Source organism: Rhinatrema bivittatum, chromosome 7, assembly GCF_901001135.1.
Source record: "Rhinatrema bivittatum chromosome 7, aRhiBiv1.1, whole genome shotgun sequence".
Taxonomy (NCBI): Eukaryota; Metazoa; Chordata; class Amphibia; order Gymnophiona; family Rhinatrematidae; genus Rhinatrema; species Rhinatrema bivittatum.
In genome coordinates this window covers 159,236,498-159,256,822 of record NC_042621.1, presented here as the reverse complement: position 1 = coordinate 159,256,822, position 20,325 = coordinate 159,236,498, and the positions used below count along the sequence as shown (strand labels likewise).

Below are 20,325 nucleotides of genomic sequence, written 5' to 3'. Positions count from 1 at the left end.
TACTTTTCTTTCTACATCATCTTTTACTCTGGTATCTCTGTGCTTTCTTTTAGCAGCACTATCTACATATGGCTTCGATGGTCAGGCTTTCATACTTGTTAAAAGGAGTTGTGTATCCCAATTTGCTATTGTTGCTTGGTCAAATTACAGCATGCTTAAAAAATGTTTCAATTGCAGAATTTTTTCTCCAGGGAAATACTCTGTACATTAAATCATATGTAAAAATATAACACAGTGACTATGCCTCTCATTGATTTACTGCAATATCAAGTTGTTTGTTTCAGGCAATAATTTTGGTAAGGCACTCATGTAATCTATCAAAATTCACACTTCGGTTGTTCTACCTCTTTGTAATTGAATCTGAAATGGAAAGCATTTCATGCCTGATGCCATGTTATACCTTGCTGTACATTTTTTGTCAAAGAACCAAATTAATCTTCTAAATATATCTGCATTATATTATGTATATCCTTTCTTAATTTGACCCTCCAGTGCTTTGGATAGATTTATCCAAATAGGAATAATAACTGTACGCTAACCAGTAATTGTCAAACTGCATCCTCTCTATTGTCTTCCCACCACATACACACATATTTTTGGAGACTAGGTTTTCTATATGCATGCTGCTTTGAAGAACTTCTAAGATCTGTTAAGAGAAAAAAAAATCAAGCTATGATTAGCTAATGCTACAGATACAGAAGAATACTGCAATAATGTGCCAGCTGCACTACAAAATACTTTTCTATATTTTGCCAGTTAATTCACATACAGTATAATGTATTTTCTAAATCAATGAAAAATTATTAAAATATCCTCTTTAACAAGTGTAAAGCAACATTAAAATAAAGTGTTTCACTTTTTTTGAATACAGTAATAGCAATGAGAATCAATGATTTTTAAGTGACATATTTTCTATCCAGAAATCACAAGCAGTTAATATTGCAAGGGACCTTGCAAACTGCAAAATTACACTAATATTTTACAAACTTTCTGCTAATTGGAGTATTCTTTTTTTAAAGATCACCCTTTTATGGGACCAATACCTTAGTCTGATGGTAACAAACTGATCACACCAGCCTACTATGAAAGTAATTAACAACCTGTCAGACCAAGCTTGCATAATCCTGGAAATAGAAACTGAGGTTATAGGTCAGTTGTCTTTAATTCTTAGCAAATGAGCTTGGTGTCATTCTGTAACCTCCATTTATCTACTGTGGAACACCATGTGCCATTACATCAAGGAAAAGAGCAGTACACCTAAAATACTGTAGAAGATTTTATAACTGATTTTTCACAGGGAAATATACCATTTTCAGTCCTCTTTTTCATTTTAAAATAATGAAGTTTCAAAATATTTAAATGAGGTCAAGTTCTGATTAATGTGGCCAAACAATTTTGACATCTTGCTGATACTTCTCGCTTATATAATACCATGAAAATTCTATGTCTACCACCTTCATTCAATTCCAGATATTGTTGACATCAAGAGTAACTTTAAATATTCAAAGGAATAATGAGCTTCATGCAATATGCTGATAATGTAGTCTTTACTGAGAAGTCAGGATAGGCCTCATGCCCCCCAGGATGTTAAGATACAGAGCTACTTAGCAGCATAGTTCACACTCAGAGCACAACCAATTTTATGAGCCTAAATTTTGACATCTAACTTTCTAGCTCCCATGCTAGCATAAATTGACTCCATTTTTTTTTAGAGAGGACATGGTGTTACATTTTTGTGCACTACTAACTTACCAGTTTTATGAAACAAATTTTACATGATAATTTTAATGGCTCTATTCCATTTTCACTGTTGCATTCACATTAAAATATAAAAGTATGTAAAATGCACTTTTAAAAAATGGGTCATTCTCATATCACACAAAAAACTCCACACTAATTTCTACTTCAGAACATTTTATTTTTCTTAATTTTAAATTCATTCTAAATATTGCTACCATTCTGGGCTCAAATATAAAAGTTATTCAAGTGTAACTCATATTTTAACCTTATTCAATACTTTCATCTGAAAGCTGGATGTAAGGAAGTTGTGCAATAAACCCAGTCAGTAATAGTGCTATAAAGAACAGTTTCTAAAAGTCTATGGAAAATTTGAATTAATTCTACTGTAGAGTATTGATTTTTATTAGCTGATATAAAATCTCTAACTTGTATCTCATATGTTCTTATCGGCAATTATTAACTTTAAATCATTTTTTATCTTGAGTGTTTTCTTGGCTTTTATACCTTCTTCCTCTATAGAAGAGACATTGCCGCTGGATTTAACTTTCTGATTCTGCAGCAATTCTAGCCTGACATACAGGGGGAGAATGTGAGAATCAACCAGGGTCTTCCTCATGGCAGTATTCAACTCTTCTCTGCAGCCATTGGCTGACATGAGTTTGGCTTAAATATGCCAGACTTTATTTTTCTTTCATAATGCCTCCTTTGTTTTTGCCACACTGGTGTGTATTATTTTTTCAATTATATGGTTGCATATTCAGTCATTTTTTGATGGATGACAACTGTCTTTTCTGTGCCTGGACCTTTAAATTACTTAAATATTCTTCTGAGCCTGTTTTTTTTTTGTTTATTTATGGCTTCAAGCAAAGTAAAGGACATAAAAAAAATTACAAAATAGTAATAAATACAATAAAATGTACTTACACAATTAAATATAACATAAAATAAAAGTTACATAAACATAACACAGCCAAGGGAAAAATAAAATCAAACTTTAATTGAAAGTAGCGTGAAAACTTTACATCTCATCATGTATGTTCACACTTCCAGTTTGACTGGCTCAGTGGAAGTGCCTATAGGACATTATGCAGGAGACCTGACTTTGATTCCTAATTCTGGCTTCTACTTCTTTGGCTGAGCATGCTATAAATGTTGTAAAGGTAGCATTCACAGTTCTTTGGGGAAGGGAGCACATTGATTTTCATTCTGTGCTAAATGTTGACACCTAGTGGTCAGAGTCAGGGTGTATGTGAGCCAGATTTCAGAGGTAGTCAAGATCTGGGACCCTTCAAAGACTGTCACTACAATGCCTAAGCTAGATGGGACATACCGAGTGCAAATGGACATTGTGATTTTATAACATATGCACAAGATATAAAATTGTCTATAGACGCATACTTGTGAGCATGATTTTATATTGACGTGTGCATATGGTTACTTGAGCACGTAAGTGGGGGGAATTTTAGTAGTTACATGCGCCGATGCAATTACTTGTTTCCCCAGTTTGTTTCCAGTTCTGCCCAGTAAACAAGAGGATTTCCTAACCCCCCCCCCCCCCCCCCCCCCCAGCTAACTGGCTTCCCTTTTACCCTATTAGCCCTGACCCTTACACGCCACCCAAAGCAGAAGTAGTGTTAAAGAGTAAGAGACCCCAGCGAGCTTGTGCACATATGCCTCTGCTTAGTCCAGGTACACTGACATACAGATTTGATATATGTTTATCTGCATATCATGCGAGCAAGTTTGTAAAAATACATTTCTGTGTGGAAAAACACTTTTACCTATAGAAGTCTCTTCCAAATTGACTCACCTTATGTAGAAGATACGTCTTATTGTGGTATGTACTAAAGTTTTACATGTGATAGATAAAAAGAAACTTCTTTAACAGACATGAAAAAAGCATGCATACTAGCATAATAAGTGTGGTATGCATGTAGTGCCTATACAAATTTGCCATGCTAACTGGCCTTTTCACTTAAGGCCAGTTAGTATCAGGACTTTCATCCCCCCCAATCCCTTCATAAGTTGAATACTCCCCCAACATGATGAGGCAAACCTATGTCCCCTGAGCCAGACTTCACCTCCTGGATCAGGCCCATGCCCACTTCCTATCTCAGAACTTGATCCCCTCTAATGAAGTCCCTCAATCCAGACCCAAATCCCCAATAAACACCCACCCAACACTGACGTGGACTCCACTCAAGGAAGAAGCCTATAGACCTAGCAAACCCTTCCCCTGGACCACCCCCAATAATCATGGGTGCTGCAAAGTTGCCAGTAACTAGTGAAATTTGGAGCCTCCAGAATGATAGACATTGATTAAAAAAAAGTTGAAAGATGGTATTTGGCCTATAGGACTTTTCTTAGAGGGGTCCGAGTCAGATTTGGGTGGATATTTGGTTTGGGCTTAGGGAGGGATCCAGGACTTAAAGGGGGATGTGGAACTTGACTAGGAGTCACCACTGTTGGAGGACTGCTGACAGAAGGTCATCTTCCAGCACAAAGTTCCTTTTGGCCAGCTTGGGGGGGTCAGGAGGCCCCCCCAAGCTGGCCAAAAGTTCCTTTTGGGCCCAACGAGAGTCCCGGAGGGAACCCGCAGGGAATCACGTGACGCCGCGTCACTCCGACATGGCGCCGACGTCACGTGCTCCTCGCAAAGGAGTTCATGAATGGCGTCCTGACTCCCCGCTGGATCACCAGGGAGTTGTGGTAAGTCTTGGGGTGGGGGGGGATTAAGGAGGGTGAGGGGTTTAAATTTTTATTTTGGATCAACAATCGCGATTTCCAACGTATTCAACATAGCTATGTTGAATAAGTTGGAAAACCGATCGTTTTCACCTCACTTTAAGTTATAATAAAAAATAAGTTGCGTTTTACATTTAAGTTTAAAACGAATGCACACCCCTATCAGTTCTAGTACAGATCCCTGGGGCATTTTAGTATTGAGAATACTAATCAATGTCTTATTCTCTGTTTCCTGTCTTTTAACCAGTTTCACAGTCCTCCACAGTGGTATAGCCACAGATGGCCCTAGGTAGATCATGGCCGACCCACTTAGGGTTCAAGCTCACTTAGTCAGGGCTGCCCAATACAAGAAGAGGCCTGCAGAATGGCCACCAGGGTACCTATCCCAGGGTGACCAAAAAAGTAGAGGGCTGCTACAGAACCCATTTCCACACTAGCTGAAGAAAGTTGCCTTGCCTGTGTGTGAGGAGCCTTGTGTGTATGGCAGCCTGAATTTGTCTGTGTGAGTGGGAGCCTGTATGTATGTATGTGTGTAGGGGGGAGCCTCTGTGTATGCATGTTTATTTCTGTCTGTGCCTGTTCATGGGAGCCTGAGAGATGGGACTTTGCAGACAGCATATTAGCAAAAAGTACCTGGCATTGCTCAGATAATTTGATTCACAGCTGATATAAATTTTCAAAAACAAGCAAAAGTAGAAAAAATACATATTCTTTTAATATATTAAATTAAGAGAAGAGTGTGTGTGCATAGATGTCTAAGAGACAGGGCTTTGCAGACAGAGCATATTGTCTTAGCATAGTATATCTTCCTCTGTTTAGGGTACTACCTTGTGCTTACAGAAAGATATGACAATGTGATCAACACAAGCCTTTTTTATGTATAAATTATAGGAACTGTAGATTTTACTCATGATACTAAACTAGCATTAACTTTGATATATTTAATGTCAGTGGTTCACAAACCTTGCATATGCCTGGATTTATCAAAATGCACTAAATACTGCATGCGATAGAAAAAGGGGTGTGTTTTATGGTAAAAGGCAGTTTATCACAATTTGCGCTATTACCTATGCAAAGAGCTAAGTTAACAAAAATTGTGATAGCACACTTATCTCAAAGTGCAAAAAAGTTATTTCCTACATTTACATACAACACTGGGGGGACCATGTTTACTGAGTGAGAAAGAGACTAGCCATAATGCCCCAACACTAGATAGGTATTTATATCTCTATGGGATGCCCACCTATCTAATAACTCGAGGTGAGGTTTAGATATTATAAATTTAAATACAGGCATTTAAAGCAATTACATAATTCTGTAATAACCACTACCCTGAAATAAATTGCCTGTTCTTATTGTAGGAAATCCACAAGCTATTTATGGCAGAAATCAAGTGGTCCATCAGATATAAACTAAACTAAACTGTTTATCCAAAGGAAAGGAGAGTACACTGAGTCTTAACTGAGTATATGCTTCTAACCGCTAATTTGTACTAACTGGGGTGTGGGAGCTCAAGAACTTCTGGAGCTGAGATACTTCATAAAAAACATATTTGTGCTTTGAAAAAAAGATCTCACAACGACAAGGAAACTTTACAATCATTTTAGCAGCAATTGCTTCTACCTCAGATCTAAGGTTCAAGAAACTTTTCCTTCTGGTCTGTGTTGACCTAGACAGATCCGGGTATATCCAAATCTTTTGTCCTAAAAATAATTGGTGACTGTTTCAAAAATAATCTTAGGACAGAGTCCCTATCAGTTGTAAAAACAAAGGATACTAACATAGTGGCCCTTGTTTTTATTACTGTATCAGTTGATCTCTAAAACCTCAGAGACACCAATTGAATTATCAGTTACTCCTTGCTCCTCTAAGTTACCAGGAACAGGTAAATAAATTCTTGAAGTTATTGGTAAATTCTTTTCTTGCATCTTCAAAACATTCACTAGATACCTATTAAACATTTCCTTAGCTAATGTTAACCTAATCATTGGAAAATTTAGAACCCTGAGATTCAAGTATTTAATTGAATTTTCCAGGTATTCAATTTTCTTATCATTTATCAACTCAGATCTAACATATTTTTGTTGAAATACCTCCACTTGTTCTAAACGTTTTTCAGTTTTTATTATACTTGTTTTATTCAGGGTTACTAAATTTTCTAAGCAAGAAAAACTCTGTGTTCTACCAATATTTTGAGTAAGATCCACAATTGCTTTCTCAAGATACTTTTATGGCTGACCACAGTACCCCCATAGTTATCTCTGGCATTTCTGATGGTAGAAATATATTCTAGGGATGTGCATTCGGATTGACCGCATTAGTAAAACACAACTCATATTTTTTTTTTACTTAAAAAATTGATTCGACATAAACGATCGGATTTCCCACATATCGAACATAGATATGTTCGATATGTGGGAAATCGCGATTGTTGAGCCAAAATAAAAATATAAACCCCCTCACCCTCCTTAATCCCCCCCCCAGACTTACCACAACTCCCTGGTGATCGAGCGATGAGTGAGGACGTCATTTCTGCAATCCTTGGCGAGAAGCATGTGACGTCGGTGGCACGTCGAGTGACGCGGCGTCACGTGATTCCCGGCTCGTTCGCGCCGGACGGCTCGTTCGGCCCAAAAAGAACTTTTGGCCAGCTTGGGGGGGTCAGGAGGCCCCCCCAAGCTGGCCAAAAGTTCTTTTTGGGCCGAACGAGCCGTCCGGCGCGAACGAGCCGGGAATCACGTGACGCCGCGTCACTCGACGTGCCACCGACGTCACATGCTTCTCGCCAAGGATTGCAGAAATGACGTCCTCACTCATCGCTCGATCACCAGGGAGTTGTGGTAAGTCTGGGGGGGGGATTAAGGAGGGTGAGGGGGTTTAAATTTTTTTTTTGCACATATGTACATATACCCAACTCATTAGATTTTTTTTATGTCCATATTGGCCGCAAGTGGGACCCCCTTTCGGACATAAAAAATATGAACATAAAATTTTGCTCTGCACATCCCTAATATATTCAGCTCCTGCTGATTGTTGTCCACTCTTTCCTGTAGCTAGTACCGGCAATATTGATTTTCCAGGGCTATTTGCCCCCAATAAAAATTCACACTGTTCCTGGTTTAACTGCACAGGTGGTGAGGGAGTGTTAGGAGCTCCGGGGCTAAGCGAGATTGTTTCAGCCTATAGTACTGGATCCTGCTCCCACTGTGGCCCTGTCCTCCGGATTCATTCCCAGTGTTGGGGCAAAGAACGTAGATATTCTTGGTTGTAAGAGCACTGGATCAGGAGTAGATGTTAATTTTTCCCTGATCCTAGCCTTTCTTTTGGTGTGGGGCATCTCAATAAGATTAACCCCCCCCCCCCCCACCTCAAGATATAGGTATTTATTCAAAGTATCGAGTATGAACGTATCTTTGCCTCTAAGTCTCACTTTACAAGTTAATAGCTCGTGGGGGCTAAGGAACATTTTCAGTATAGAGGTAGATATTTAAGGAAATCAGTACCTTGTATACAGAGTCCTCTGCTTCGTCCAAATCATAGGAAGAAATCTTCATGATCAAAAGTAAATTCATCAAGCTAGGTTGAGAGAACATTGCACAAATATCATCTTTGTGAATTTCCTCACTCCGAGGGTCATCAAATCTTCACAAGAGAGCACTTGAATGTCAAAGTGGCCCTAACCCCTACACTAATACCTAAACTCACCTTGAGTTACTAGGTGGGCCTCCCATAGAGAGAGGTATTTATATCTAGTGTTGGGGGAGGGGGGATTATGGCTAATTTCTCTCTCTCTCAGATAGGGCTTTGCAAAATCCGTTAACAGCGCTTTTCACATGCGATAAGCCCTTAACGCATGCGAAAATACCTTATAGCATTTTGATAAATGACCTCCATAGTGACCCCACAGCCCACCCTGGTTTTCAGAATATCAATAAAAAATATACATGAAAAAAATGTACATACATTGGAAATTCATTATATTCACATTTATTTTTAATCCATCAGTTTCTTCATGCTCCTATGTACTTCCTTCAGTTTGAATGAGGGCTGGGATCTGGTGCCATGAGCCTTTATTTCCAACTATTCAAGAATCTCTTTCCCTCCTAACTTATTTTTAGTCCAGCCATTATGGTGATGGTCCTGGGCCAGGAGCCATGCACCTGAGCACCTTCTGAAATCTGGCCACTAGGTGTTGCCCTTTAGCAATTACAATGACTTCCTTCCTTGCCCTGGAACTTGAATGATGACTTTGCAGCAATCCACCCTGGTTAACCCTGGGAGGTGAAATCTGGCGCAAAGATCAAAACAGGTGCCTTCTGCATAACAGTGCACACTTACCACCTGAAAATTGGACTGGTTGAGAGTTCACCAGGACAGCTTTTGGAAGCCCTGGGGTAGTCTATCAATGCTGAGCAGTTATTGTTTGAGGTTAGTATCATCATTTTCTCTGAAACCTCACTCTTGCATTGATCGAAGTCTACTTATTCATTCAACTGAAGAATCATGTGCCATTTAGAATTTGCTTTCATAATAGTGCTTGATAGATGAATCAGCAATCTCATTTATAATTATAATCTGCTTAAGAACATGAACGTTTATGATAAGATTGGTTTGTGCTGCACTTTGTGTACTTCTTACATCTGCTGCACACATTTTATGAATGTTGATTCCATTCTGCTGTTAATATCTCAGATCATCTTACCCTCTGCCTACTGAAGCTTGATGGACATTTATCAGAACAATATAAAGTGCTCATGTGTAAAATTAATGTTTCTTCAGATATGCATTATGTAATTCCAAAGCAGCATTTTATTTCTTAGACTATAAGTTCTGTGTTGGATTTTTAGTTTGTTTCCTTATAAAATGAGTTCCTTAGGGCTGGCTTTCTGCCAGTGCAGTACTGAGCTTTGCCTCTAAGGGACAATTAATTCAGAGAGAGAATTTCAACTGGTATAGCATACTTTAATCTTATCTTCCAAATATGGAAGGTCAGGCCATTGGAAATAAATCTTCAAAAGCAAAACTAGTGCAGAAATCCTTAGCATGGATCTCTTTCAAGGCTGATTCTGGGTACAAAATGTTTTTGCACTTAAGGTAGAGAATAAAGGTTGGCAAAAAATTATTTTGCAAATTAGTTGTGTGCATTTAAAAAAATTAAAAATATGTGCAAAAGCTTTGTGCAATCTACCACAAATTTTAACATAATAGCAAAAACAAAGTAAAGAAAAAAATCATTAATGCAATGTCTAGGCACTAATTCTCAAACTGATCCTCAAGGCATACTCTGCCATTTTGATTTTCAGGAAAGCAGCAACAAATATGCATGAGATGTTTGTTTATGCAAATGCATATTCATTGTGTGAAACAAATCAATGAAAAACACTCCTAATAATTCCTTTCTTAAGTCAATAAATCTGCAAGGAAAAAACTTGTTTTGTATATAATTTAAAACTTTTAACATATGTTCATTATTGCAGTCTCCAAACACTCTATAGGCTGATCTGGTGCATAAGAATTTGCTATTTTTAACATGGCTACCGTTTGCAGCTTTGTGTTCAGTCCTGAGCAACAGAATGAGAGAGAGGCACAGTTTGCTCAATAGTATGGGCGTGTTTTTTGCTTAATTTTTTAAGATTGTGTATTTTTCAGGGTAATAGTTTAAGTTGATAGATACGACTTTATCTTTTTTAGGATGTTAGAAGCATGTGTTTCGAATTGGGCCTGTACTCTTTTCATTAGAGCGATTTGAACCACACATTGGCAGCAGTACATTACTTTAGTGGACATCGATAGAGACTAACTTATTTGAGTACGTTGATCAACAGTTGTATTCTTTGACAGTAATTTTAAAATGAGCATGTGTGCACCTTTACACGTGCATAGGGTCAGATTTTCAAAGGGGTACACGCGTAAGATATGTGTGTATCCCCCAAAAACCTACCCCAACCTCCCCCTGCGTGCACTGAGCGCCGAGAAGCGAGTAAGTCCCGGGGCTTTGCTAGGGGGGCATGTCGGGGGCAGCATGACATTCGGGGGCATGGCTGCAGCCTTTGGACCAGAACATGGTGCGCTGGCAGCCGGCCCGGCGTGGGCAAGTTACGCCTGCCTCAGGCAGGCGTAACTCTTCCAACAAAGGTAGTGGGGGGATTAGATAGGGCTGGGGGGGGGTGGGAGGAAAGTTCTCTCGGAGCAGCCTCAGAGGGAACGGAGGCAGGCTGTGCAGCTCGGCGCGTGCAGGCTGCCAATTTTGCGCAGCCTTGCACGCGCTGATCCCGTATTTTAAAAGATACATGCGGCTATACCCGTATCTATTAAAATATGGCGTACTTTTGTTTGCGCCGGTCACACGAACAAAAGTACGCTTGGGTGCAGTTTTTTTTAAAATCTACCCCATAGTGTACAAGCGAAGATAACGTTGCAATTTTTAATCATGTGCGCATGTATGCTTTAAAATGACACCAACTCCTAACTTTAAGAAGTTACTTGATCACAGCTAGTACGCGTGTCTTCCATAGAACTTTATCGGCTTTTACCTGCATATGTATGCAGATTTTAAAATATGCTTACATGTGGGACATTCCCATTTTTACAATTAGTCCACCAGTTTGTCAAGTTAATATTGAGGTCTTTCAGACTCTGGTTCTTCATCCTGCAGCACCCAGCATCCTGTGACCTCTAAAAACGTGAGATCTACGGACTTGCTCCTCACCAGGAGCAGCAGTAAAGTTATGCAGATATCTTGTGTATGCGTGCTTTCAGGTAGATTTTAAAATCCAGGGGTTTATGCACTTGGCTGGGCCTTGCGATCACCGGTCAAATTTTCAAAGAGGCCCAGCCACGCACATAAAACCCCGTATGCGCACAGCAGCTGGGCCTCTTTAAAGGGGCGGGATCTGGGAGGGGCAGGACGGCCAGCCGGAGCAGAGTCATTGATCCCTGTCCTGAAGACTTGCGAACTGGCAGCCGGTCAGTACATGCAACTTACTTCAGTGGAGCGGACTGGCAGGGAACTTCCCTACCCCCTTACCTAACCTTCCTCTCTCGCAAATGTAAGACCCAAATGTGTCACCACGTGGAAATTGGGAAAGCCCCCCCCCCCTGCATGTGCCGCCTGCACATATGCGCATGGATTATAAAATCTGGTGTGCATGTGTGTGGCCCATGGATTTTATTACATGCATGCACTGGGGCTCACATGTTATAACATTGGTGCATCCATGTGTTTGCGCCAGGAAGCGCATTCACACACACATTATAAAATCCACCCTTTTGGTTTTGTTTTTAAAATAGAGTTACATGCACAAGTGTTGGCCATGCCCCAGAAAACCCATGCCCCAGCCCCTGTTTTCTCATACGTGTACAAGCATATAATTTATGCTTTTTAAATTCCGCATTGCATGCACACAGCCCGCATGTGCACATATTTGGAGATTTTTGCGCGAGCAACGCTTTTCAAACCAACCTGTTTTAGTGAATATCAACAGACTTTAAATGAGGAGCTTTGTTATCAAGTGTGAATTTCCTTGACAGTATATATATATATATATATATATATATTTTTTTTTTAAAGATCCCCTTGACGAAGTCTGGTTTCAATGAAATAAGAGCCTTATTGGAGCTATATAAGTACACAGAAGTCTGCTCTGTGACATTCATTTTATGTAGACTTTGAGCACTTTTGAACTAAGTCATTTTTGTATCACTTTAAGCTATTTGATGAAGCCTCCATTTGGACTAATGCAATTAGTGCTATGATAATGTTGCTGCCTGCTTTCAAACACGAGAGAAGTTTGGGTGATTTTTGTGAATAACGATTAGCTAGCCTTGTAATGGCCCCATGAGTGTATGCAACAATGAACATACTAAAAATTTTAAATTTTATACCAATGTGTTTTTTCCCTGCAGATTGATAAGAGTTATTAGGGGTATTTTTCATTGATTTTATTTTTATTTCACACACACATAACACCTTTTTTATGTTGCTATTTGTACCTTTACATATTCATTGTGAACATTTTGAAAAGCAGACTGGGTAGTGTGCCCCAAAGACCAATTTGGGATTCATTAGCCTACAAGCTAAGAAAAGACATAAGGCAAATTGTGAAAGGGCATAATGCAGAATTGGTTGTTCATTTATCTCAAATGCTTCTTTAGGTAGTGGGAGAAAATGAAGGTAAAAAAAAAAAAATGTTGTTTAAGGCACATAATTACTCCATTTTTCACACTTTCTGCTTTTGGAGCAAAAAGTTTTGATCAGCACTAAAAGAGGACTAGCATACTTTTATAATACTTGAGTGTCCCCTATCTTGCCATAAAGCAATAACATTCAAGAGTTTAACCTTGAAGGATATTTCATGGCTACCTTCAAATGACCAGGGACATTGGATTATCCAGTGCAAGGTTTCCTGCAATAGTCTTGGTGCTGAAATCAGATGTTTCTCTTACAATACTTACATTATCATGCAGATAATTTATTCCTGGTATGCAAGCTTGTAAATGCATTCCAGAACAATTTTAGTTATGAATAGTCCTAAATATTCTTTCACGTTTTCTATATTTTGCTCGGTTTTGGTTTGCAATTAAATGCATTAATAAAAGGGGAGTCAAAGTGTGTGTGTTTTTTTTTTTAACTTCTACTGAAAATCTCCCTTTCAATATATTTTAGTGGGAGATATGGCCATCTGTTTAATTTTTGAGTAAACTGCCCCTCATGAAAGGTTTCAATGCTTGCCAGGCATGCAAGAAAAGTCATCCCTTTGATCATCTCTTCTGGAAACAAAGTAGTGTTGTGAGGAAAAGGAGATGAGGAAAGATGATTTGGGTTTTATTTTGTTTGTTTCTCTTTTAGGTGCCCCTTGCTTGAATAGATGCTCTGCATGCTGTAAGAACAGAGCTGGAGAAAACATTTTAAAAAACTCAGAATACATAGCAAAAACTTGGATACAAATGTTAATAACTGTTTCTATAAATTGCTGCAATGTTATTTTGGAATCTATAAATTACTAAAAATATAGTACAGACATTTGTGTGAATAAATACAGAAGTATTATGTATACTTGTGTGACGCTTTCCCTCCCTGGTCCATACACCGTTCCCAGGTCCAAACCTTGACGGAGCTTCCCTGGTCCCTTGGAAACTCAAATAGTAGTTTAAACATATTTATCTTAAGTCCCCAGGTGGGATTTGAATCCTCACCACCTGGATGGAAGGCAGATACCTTCCCCACTGAGCCAGCATTTCACTTTCCAACCACTGGTTTCAGAGGTCCCTCTCAAAGTCCATAGTTCAAAAGTCCAGCCCCACTGGGCCTAACTGCCACCTCCCTCCATACCTCTGGGACCTCAACCCTTCCCCAGAGGTACAGCCACCCACCGGCAGTCCTCCAGGCAAAGTATCCTTGTCATACATCCAACAAACAGAAGTCCCCACACTCACCTTCTCTGTGATAGTTACTGCAGTCCTTCACACAGTCAGGGAATGTCCAGCATCGCATTCTCCCAGAGCAGACAGGTAATCCAATCCTTCCTCCTCGGTCCCAAGCAGAAGACTGAGACTGCTCTACTAGGGAGTCCTTTTTATCCTGTGGAAACTCTTCCTCCTCTGCCAGCTGATTGGCTCCAGGGAAGTCCCACCCTTAACCTCCCACACCTGTGGTTCTTCTGTCCTTGTAACATCCGAGGGAAGGAACCAAGGGAAGTCTCTAGCCTGGTGTTGCTATATTTTCCTCCCCCCCCCCCCCTTCCCTTGAATCTTTGGTTCCTAGCTTTATTCTTCCTATCTAGTCTAGCATAGTGACCCCCGTCACAACTTGTCTCTTCCATCATATTTGTATACTAGAACCATGCAACATTGCTCTGTTATAAACCTATTGCTTTTGTTTAAAGCTGAAGTACTAAGAATTTTTTAATTTAAATAATAAGGACAAGACCTCAGGAGTACAAGTCTATTAAAAATATCTGGCATGATAGAATATTTTGCCTCCAAGTAATATCCAAGGTTCAGATTTGGCAAAGTAACATTTGTATTTATAATAGTAGCATTATGCTATGAATATAATATCAATGTGCTTTTATTTAAAAACCAATGTCAGTACACACTGAAAATGGCCATTTTCATTTTGTATCATTGAATCAAAATCCTCCCCCCCAAAAAAAAAAAAAAAATCTTGTTTGTTTATTATGGAAAATGTGAGCTCTATTTGACATTAGTGTGCTATATACAAATAGCATTTACTATATTCCAAAAATGAATACAAATAAAATAAATATTACCAAAACAAAACGTGGGCCAAAAATGGCCAAAAATAAAAGAAAGAAACAAAATAAAACATGTTGGCCTTGCACATATCTAGAATGTGATAAATGATGATATGATTTGTCCAAATGATAAATTATTCCTTATTAGTGCCTGTGAGCATATTAGGACGACAGGCTTGTTCCTTTCATGGTTAACTAGCTCGCATGCACTTATAGAGTCTAAACTTATTTTACTTAAATTAGTGCAGGAGGGGGAGGGCATCAGAGAAGAGAGAAGAATATTCTCTGGACCCATAGATGAGCTCATATGAAAAACATTATTAGGCTCTTACCATCCACAGCACTGACATGTGTTGACAAATATATTAAACCCTAAAACATATTTTTCTGTCAATATAACCTTTATGCACTTATGTTTGCTGCTGGTGGAGTTACCTCCACCTTGGGTTTAACCTGCATAAAAGCAGGGATTAATTTTCAGGTCTTCTGCCTATGTTTCTGTAGCTCTTTCATAACTTCTGCCTACTGTTATCATTTGCAGATTTTACTAAGAAGCCAGCATTACTGTCCCTGCCCCGGGATCAGCACTATTTAAATAAGAAAGCTTTGCTAGCATACAGTGTATAGGTAATCATTAATATTTGCACTGAGTTGAATAGTAGACAAAGGTCAAATTATGCCTCATTTATCTACACAGTCTGTTCAGTTACCCCTTCCTATACTGCTCTGTGTCTGGTTATCATTCTTTCCTGCTCTTACCACTGCTGTTTATGCTGAAGGAGATCTCCCAGCTGTCAGTCATGAAGCTTGTCTGCTTGCAGGAGGTCAACTTTTATTTATTTATTTGCCATCGGATGGTAGTATAGTCAAGCCATCATGCTGCCCATGCTAAACTTCTGCCTGCTCGCCCTGATTACAACTGTGAGGGTATGAAAGCCTCTATCACGTCTCTCTGGCTGTTTTATGCAGCTTTACTGTCACTCTGTACAAGGTGGCTTTTTTTTTAATCTCCCCATTTGGCTCCCTCCCATTCTGGATATTCATTTTTTATTCTAATTTCATTTCTGAGGAAATACCAGTGTTTTAATTTTTTTGAGAGATCCTTTAACTAATTTCCACTATTATGAATCAAAGCACATTAGGGGTGCTGTGTTGATTGCCATTGACTTGCACGTAAAGCATGAATCTTGTAAATAAATAATGAACAAGTATTATGCAAAATGCAAAAATTCATAAAAGAGATAAATTGTATCCAGTTGTAACTGTTAAATTCAACCAAGTGTCTAGTTACATGGTTAGTTGAAAAAAGCCAGTGGTCCAGCAAGTCCACTATTCTAGGTCTATTGAGTCCACCCTTCTACTGACTTTATAGATCATAAGCCTGAAGATTAAAGGTTTATTTCCATCCTTAGAACCCTGAAGTACAATTGCAAAGGTCCATTTGTCTTCCATGAGTTACCTTGGTAGCCTGTAATCAGCTTCATTAACTTCAATATCACTTTACTTGAGTGCCTGTAGGGCTAATGTCTTGTACCCTATAAAGGACACACTTTGGATTTTGTAAAGGAAGACATCAGTCCTTAATTATATTTAGCCATTGAGCCATATACCTTATCCTATTTTCCCTCTTTTTATCAAAGATCTAGTTTTTTAAATTCTGACTGTTCAGCTAAGGCTTTTCAACTTTAAATCTCAGACAGAGGAGGAGACTGAAAAGCGCAGAGCTACATAACAAACTCAGGTACAAGATGTTTCAACCAAGCCAAAGAAAGAGAGATGCTTGCAAAAAAATTGAAGAAAGTTCTTGTTTACCTGAAGTTTTCTTTAGTATGGGAGTTTTGATAGAATTTCAAATAATAGATTAAGTAGATGTAAGGCAGTGGATGTCTCAGGTTTTTATGCATACTCTATTAGTACTATTGATACTACAGCAAGTAGGATGCAAAAAAAAGACTATTCAATAAATCGATGAGTGATGAAAATGAATATAAGTTTAATGAATTTGGTGTACTGTACACCCCTGCAGCTTTTCATTTGCCGTAGCAATAATGGAATGTTATTTTACTTTATCAATATGTAAATTTATACATGAAAAATATCAGTGAATACAGTGAATTGATGACTTTTGATTCAATGTGTTCCAGTTTTGTCTGGCATAGTCTAACTGCATGATGCCTCATGCCCAAGTGTAAAGGAACCACAGTAACAAACATAGACCTGGATTCTCCACTTTCACACAGAATGGTGAATCCAGTGGTAACGGGGGGTAGGGGGGGATGGGCCTGCAAAAGCCGGAAGCCATCGCACCACTGCGGTGTTATCGCTGCCGGCTTTTGCTCCCAATAGCGCCACTGTGAAAGGTGGTGCTATTGGGCATGCTGGTGGTGATAACATGGCTTACCTTATCGCCACCAGCGAAGACAGTGCCAAGTCCGCCTCCTTGCCGCCACCCCCCGCTTGCTATTGCACACGAAAAGGGACTTTTCTCATGTGATAGTGGCTTATCGCATGCAATAAGCCTTTCAAAATAACCCTCATAGGGGGGCGGAGTTGGGGCAGTGAGGAGGCAGACTTGGCACTGTCTTCGCTGACAGCGATAAGGTAAGCCACGTTATCGCCGCCAGTAGCGCGACCAACAGCACCACCTTTCATGGTGGCGCTATTGGGTGAAAAAGCCGGCAGTGATAACACCGCGGTGGTGTGATGGCTGCCGGCTTTCGCAGGCCTGCCCCCCGCCCCCCTGTTACCGCTGGATTCACCATTCTGTGTGAGAATGGAGAATCCAGGCCATAGTAACATAGTAATGAATGCAGAAAAAGGCCAAATGGACCATCCAGGCTGCCCACCAAGTTTCTTATGGTAGTAACTGTTGCTCTGTAAAGGTTACCCTCATATTTCATTTAAGAGTAGTAACTACCACTATGTGCAAGTTACCGTAAAGCTTTATGGTGAGGATATTAAGTAACTATAAAATAATTAACTTATGTAACATGAATAAGAAATATGTTTACAATACTGTCTGATAACTGTAATGCTACCTGGTTAGGTCATAAATGTTTTACATTTCCTTCTTTACAAAAGCAGGGATTTCTTTTTTCCCTGTAACCCATTTTCCAGAGATAGTTTGTATCCTTAGGGTGCATAAACTAATTTGTATTTTGGGACTAGTTCCACAGTCTATTTCCCCTTCTTCTTATCCCACGGGGTTGGTCCGTTTTGCTGGGGAAAAGAATAATCTTCTAGGGCCCTTGTGTGTGTGTTACCATAGCTCTTTGGAACAGGTATTGTGACAAAAAAGGCTGGATTAGCTGGATGGCTGTTTAAAATAAACTTTCAATATGATTTATTGTGAAAGAATCAATAGGAGCAATATCTAGGTTCTTCAGCTTTACAGGAATACTGATTTTTAGTATTTCTACCTCTGTAGATGTTCCCCTCAGTTTCGGGTCTTGAGACTGTTTTATTCTCTATGGTATGGTTAAAAAAGTGTCCCAAAATTGGTTGGGGTATCCTAGGTGTGGATGTATTTCTCCAATACCTGAGGTCTGCACTCACCAAAATGCCATCACAGCAGGAACACTGTTATTCTCTGGCTTCCCCCACTTGGCAGGCATTGTCCCTAGGTATGCATCAACATTAGAAGGTCCTGAGGCAGGCAAACATGGCATAAGCATCTCCCGATGACTTATTTAATCCCCGGCCACACTCCTCTCCTTGCCTTAGCAACAGGTCCTTCTGCCTAGCAGTGTGTTGTTTTTCTCCTTTGCCATGTCTCACCGTCCATTTCCTTGCCTCATTGTCCTACTGTCTTGCTTAGCTTAGTCTTGCCTTGTTTGTGCCCTTGTTCTGCCTCTGTTGCCTTATCCTCTTTACACTGCCTAGTGTTGGTCTTCTATGTTTCCTCTCTACTTTGTCTATCTTGTCTTGGCCTTTTTCCTTTGACCTTTGCTATGGAAGTGGATTACCTGCTTGCCTGCCACCTGGTATTGAGCCCCTGCTACAGACCCAGACTATCATATTGCTTGATGCCTGGCATTGACCTCTGCTATGGACCCTGACACTGTCTTTTGCTGCTTGCCCCAACCATGACCCTGATTTACTCACTGCCAGCCCTGAACTTCAACTGTATCCTGACATCGTCTGACCTCCCATTACAGGACCCTCATAAGAACATAAGAAATTGCCATACTGGGTCAGACCAAGATCAGAATCCTCCTTTCCAACAGCAGCCAATCCAGGCTACAAGTACCTGGCCAGTACCCAAAAACAGTCTATCCCATGCTACTGATGCTAGTAATAGCAGTGACTATTTTCTAAGTCAACTTGATTAATAGCAGGTAATGGACTTCTCCTCCAAGAACGTATCCAAACCTTTTTTAAACCTAGCTATACTAACTGCACTAACCACATCCCCTGGCAACAAATTCCAGAGTTTAATTGTGTGTTGAGTGAAAAATAAGTTTCTTTGATTAGTTTTAAATGTGCTACATGTGTTACGAGTGTGGCCTGCCGGAGCCTGTTATGAACTGAGGGCTTGGAGGCCTTTGGCTATTGTTAAGAGTGCGGAGGCATGGTCATTTCTGAAACGGGTGTTGTGAACCCTTGGGCCACAGTGTGACTCAGGGTGGAGCCCCAAGACACACCGTGGGAGGTGAGCTGGTGCGAGCACGGGAAACAAGGAGCAGGACAAGGCTGAAGCAAAGACTAGGAGATGGAAGGTCTGACCCTCTACCGGACTTGCACGTCCCAGGATGACCAACAACGCAATGTTCATCAATGAACAGTCCTCCAACCATTCCAAGCCCTTTCAGACCTGCCGCTAGGTAACGGCAAAAGGTGGCAGGCCGGACAGAAGACGAGGGCAGACAGAGTCCTTGGAACATGGAAGACTTTGGACGAAGACTCAGGTGAGGATACTGTAGGCAAAGGATCAAGGCATTGTAGACGTAGACAAAGAATCAAGGCACTGTAGATGTAGGATCAAGGATCAAAGTGCTGGGTGGAGACTGCGACGCAACGCGCCCTACACTGTCCACCCGCGAGACTGGTCATGGACCTTGCTGGGATCGAAGCAGACTCTAGGAGAGATAGAGGAAGCTGATACCAGAACATGACAAAGATACTGAAGAGGCCTGCACCGGGGCATGCCCTACACAGTCCAGCCGCTGGACTGGTCGAGGACCATGCTGGTGCAGAGCAGGTTCAAACAGAGTCTTGACATGGACAGAGGCAAATTCAAGGAGCTCTGAAGACCAGGACAGGATTCAAGCTCAGGATTCAAGATTCTCAAGGATTCAAAGACAACTCAGGATTCAAGACTTACGACTGAAGCAGAAGTCTTCCAGAGGCATGCACTGCGGAGATGAAGATGGCCTTACACAGCCTACCCGTGGGCTGGTCATGGACCACGACAACGGCACGCCAGGAAAGTAGACATCAAGAAACCAATTCATAGAGGCAGAGGCGAAGGCAAAGGCATCAGGAAGGACATCGGACATCAGGAGGTATGAAGGAAGAACAACAGGAACATGAAGACATCTGGAAGCACAGACAAAGGACATCAGGAACATGAACACATCTGAAG

The 20,325-nt window shown here is 40.3% G+C and overlaps 1 protein-coding gene and 1 long non-coding RNA gene across 4 annotated transcripts in view; one reads left to right on the top strand and one right to left on the bottom strand.

Moving 5' to 3' along the window:
* LOC115095555 overlaps window positions 1-14,020 on the bottom strand; it is a 36,641-nt gene extending 22,621 nt beyond the window's left edge. Inside the window, exons 1-2 of the long non-coding RNA XR_003857814.1 lie at window positions 13,921-14,020; window positions 7,989-8,061 (exon numbers count right to left, since the gene is read on the bottom strand). This is a non-coding gene — a long non-coding RNA (uncharacterized LOC115095555). The remainder of the gene's footprint in view (window positions 1-7,988; window positions 8,062-13,920) is intronic.
* NRG3 (neuregulin 3) overlaps window positions 1-20,325 on the top strand; it is a 1,991,595-nt gene that overhangs the window by 280,918 nt on the left and 1,690,352 nt on the right. The gene's annotated exons all lie outside the window — the stretch shown is intronic.